At 58.0% G+C, this 3,821-nt stretch overlaps 1 pseudogene; it reads right to left on the bottom strand.

Moving 5' to 3' along the window:
* Nucleotides 1–772: 772 nt before the first annotated feature.
* LOC141938948 (voltage-dependent L-type calcium channel subunit alpha-1F-like) lies at nucleotides 773–2,450 on the bottom strand (annotated as a pseudogene).
* Between the last annotated feature and the right edge of the window lie 1,371 nt (nucleotides 2,451–3,821).

Genomic DNA, 3,821 nt, shown 5'->3' with positions numbered 1-3,821 from the left:
GGAAAATTTACATTTCCTGAGGTAAAAATCTCTTTTGTGAAGGAAAATTTACATTTCCTGAGGTAAAAATGCCCTTTTCTGAGGTAAAAAATCTCTTTTGTGAGGGAAAATTTACATTTCCTGAGATAAAAATCTCTTTTGTGAAGGAAAATTTACATTTCCTGAGATAAAAATCTCTTTTTGTGAGGGAAAATTTACATTTCTGAGATAAAAATCTCTTTTTGTGAGGGAATTCCTGAGATAAAAATCTCTTTTTGTGAGGGAAAATTTACATTTCCTGAGGTAAAACACGCATTTCTTGAGGTAAAACTCACCTGTGAGGTAAAATTTATGTTTTTGAATACTTCAAACCCTTTTTTGAAGTAAACCCCTCTTTTTCTTGAGGAACACCCCTCCTCTTGAGGAAAAAAAACTCTCTTTTTTGGCTTAAAAACGTTTTTTTGAAGTAAACACCTCCTTGTTCTTGAGGAAAACCCCTCCTTTCGAGGAAAAAACCCTTTTTTTGGCTCAAAAACTTTTTTTCAAAGTAAAACCCCTCTTTTTGTTGAGGAAAACCCCTCCTTTTGAGATACAAACCCTCTTTTTTGGCTCAAAACCTTTTTTTTGAAGTAAACCCCTCCTCTTCTTGAGGAAAACTCTTTAATTGAGGAAACCTTTTTCTTGAGGAAAACTTTGAGGAAATCCCCTCCTTTTGAGGACAACCCCTCCTTTTGAGGAAAAAAACCCCTCTTTTTTGGCTCAAAACCTTTTTTTATTTTGCAGTAAACCCCTTTTTTTTGAGGACAACCCCTCCTTTTGACATAAAACCCCTCTTTTTTGGCTCAAACCCTTTTTTTTTTTTTTGCAGTAAACCCCTTTTTTTTTTTGAGGAAAACCCTTCCTTTTGAGACAAAAACCCTCTTTTTTGGCTCAAAACCTTTTTTTTTTTTTTTGCAGTAAACCCCTCTTGAGGACAACCCTTCCTTTTGAGGAAAAAACCCCTCTTTTTTGGCTCAAAAACTTTTTTTTTTTGCAGTAAACCCCTCTTTTTTTGAGGACAGCCCCTCCTTTTGACATAAAACCCTCTTTTCTGTCTCAAACCCTTTTCTTTGCAGTAACCCCCTCTTTTTTTGAGGACAACCCTTTTGACATAAAACCCCTCTTTTTTGTCTCAAACCCTTTTATTTTTGCAGTAACCCCTCATTTTTTCTTGAGGGAAAACTCCTTTAAATTGAGGAAACCCCCTCCCTCTTCCTACCAAGCAGCCCCCCCGCTCTCTTTTTCTGAGGAAAACCTTTTCCTTTTTTTTTTAATTTTTTTTTTTTTTTCTCATTTCCGGGGCCTCCCTAGAGCCCCCCCACACAGGCCATCTCGTCGGCCAGCTCCTCCTCGGCGGGCGGGCGCGGCGGCGGCTCCTCGTCGCTGTAGAAGGCGGCGGCGGCGGCGGCGGGGAGCGCGTCGGCGGCGCGTCAGCAGGTCAGTGGCGGCGCTTTCCATCTCGTCCATGGTCATGTCGCAGGCGTCGGCGATCTCGCGTTTGGCCACGGCCACGAACTTGGGATCGCGGGCGAATAACCCCAACCCTTCCGAGATCAAAACGGCTTCCACCAGGCTGTCGGCCGAGCCGCGGGCCGCCCGCAGGCGCAGGGGCGGGGGGCCGCCGCCGCGTTCCCCCGCGAACCACCGCGCCGCCGAGGGCGGGGAGGGCGGCGGCGGGGGGGCCCCTTCCACCAGCAGCAGCGGCGCGTACAGCACGTGGCTGCGGGCCGGGGGGGCGGGCGGCGGCCCAGGCGTGCGACGAACCCCCCGAGCGCCACGTCTCGGAGCTGCCGTAGCCCTGCGGGGTGGGGGAGACAAAAAAAGTGACGTTGGGTGTCGGGGAGGGGGTGGGTGGGTGTGGGGGGGGGGTTTGTCCCCCCCCGGGTGTGGCACCTGCGGCACGCGCGGGGTTGTAGGTGCCGGGGATGGGCTCGTCCTCGCAGCTGTCCTGGCGCCGCAGGCACTGGATGGTGAACGAGGGCTTCCGGCCTGCGCGGGGACAGCGGGGGGCTCCGAGCCCTGCCCCAAACCCCGCCCCCTTCCCATAAACCCCGCCTACTCCCCCATAAACCCCACCCCTTCCCTTTAAGCACCACCCCCTCCCCTTAAACGCCGCCTCCTCCCCTTAAGCCCTGCCCCTTAAACCCCGCCTACCTCCCCTTAAACCCCGCCTACCTCCCCTTAAACCCCGCCTACCCCCCCTTAAACCCCGCCTACCCCCCCTTAAACCCCGCCTACCTCCCCTTAAACCCCCCTTAAACCCCCCTCACCTCCCCTTAAACCCCGCCCACCTCCCGTTAAGCCCCGCCCCTACCCGCGGGGGTGGGCGGCAGCAGCCGGCGCCTCTTGAGCTGTTGCCCCTCGAGGGCCCCGTTGCGGAGGGCGAAATGGTGGGGGGGGGGGCGGCGGCAGCAACGACCCCCCCTCCTCATCCCCCCCCCACGGCCCCGCCCAGCGCAGGGGCTGGGGGGCGGGGGGGGGCCCCAGGGCTCTGGGGACAAAAAGGGGTCAGGGCACAAAGGGACAGGGGGGTACCCCCAAGGGTTTTTTTTGGGGGGGGGGGGGGGAGGCCGTACCTGTCCCCCCCCCAGCGGGGTGGGGGGGCCGGGGGCTCCCCCTCCTCCTCGTGGCTTCCATCCCCCAGTTCCCCCCCGTCCTCGGGGGGGGCGGCGGCTTCTTCCTGCCCCCCCCCGTCCGAGCGCCGCCTGCACACAGACTCGGGTGGGTGTCTTGGGGTGGGGGGCGTCCCCCGCGCTCTGGGTGCTGCCCCCTCCCCAAAATACCTGTTGCCGTGGCGATGGGGGTCCTCCTCCTCCTCCTCGGGGGGGGCGGGGCTGCTGGGGGGGGGCGGCTCCCCCAGGTCGGGGGGGCTGGGGGCGGAGCCGTACAGAGTCTCTGGGGCCTGGGGGCGGGGAGTTGGGTGTGGCTTTGCTGCTGGGCGTGGCTTGTGGGGGGCGTGGCTTATAAGGTACCTTGCAGTGAGGGGGCGTGGTTTGTGGGAACAGGCGTGGCTTATAACAATGGGTGTGGCTTTATGGGGCGTGGTTTAGAATGGGTGTGGCTTACGGGATGTGCGTGCGGTTTATGGGGAGGGGGCGTGGCTTATGGGGTGGCGTGTGGGGAGGGGGGTGTGGCTTATAAGAATGGGTGTGGCTTTATAGGATGCATGCACGGTTTATGGGGAGGGGGCGTGCTTATGGGGTGCTTGTGGGGAGGGGGTGTGGCTTATAAGAATGGGTGTGGCTTGGGTGTGCATGGCTTGTCGGGAAGGGGCGGTGGCTTATGGGCAGGGCGTGCTTATGGGGAGGGGGCGTGGCTTATAAAAAAAGTGTGGTTTATGAGGATGTGCATTGCTTATGGAGAGGGGTGTGGCTTGTGGGGAGGGGGAGTGGCTTATGTGAGTGGGTGTGGCTTGTGGGGAGGGGCGTGGCTTGTGGGAGGGGGCGTGGCTTATAAGAACATGTGTGGCTTATGGGGATGTACATGGCTTTTGTGGGGGACGCGGCTTATGGGGTGGCTTGTGGGAGGGGGCGTGGCTTGTGGGAGGGGGCGTGGCTTACCGCATAGGTCAGCTGCTCCTCCCCCTCGCTGGGGGCGGGGCCTCCGCCCCCCTCCAGGTCGCAGCTCAGCGCCCGCCGCATCTCGGGGCCCAGCGCCTGCAGCGTCTGCAGCCCGGCCTGGGGAGTGGGGGGGGGGGCAGAGGGTTTCCACAGCCATAAACCCCCCAAAACCCCCCAAAACCACCCCCCCCCCCACCTGCAGCGCACACTCGTTACTGGGCCCGGCGTTGGGGCCCAGCATCC

The sequence above is a fragment of the Strix uralensis genome, unplaced genomic scaffold (genome assembly GCF_047716275.1).
Source record: "Strix uralensis isolate ZFMK-TIS-50842 unplaced genomic scaffold, bStrUra1 scaffold_459, whole genome shotgun sequence".
Classification (NCBI taxonomy): domain Eukaryota; kingdom Metazoa; phylum Chordata; class Aves; order Strigiformes; family Strigidae; genus Strix; species Strix uralensis.
Note: the sequence above shows the minus strand (reverse complement) of the source record. Positions and strands in the feature narration are given on the sequence as shown.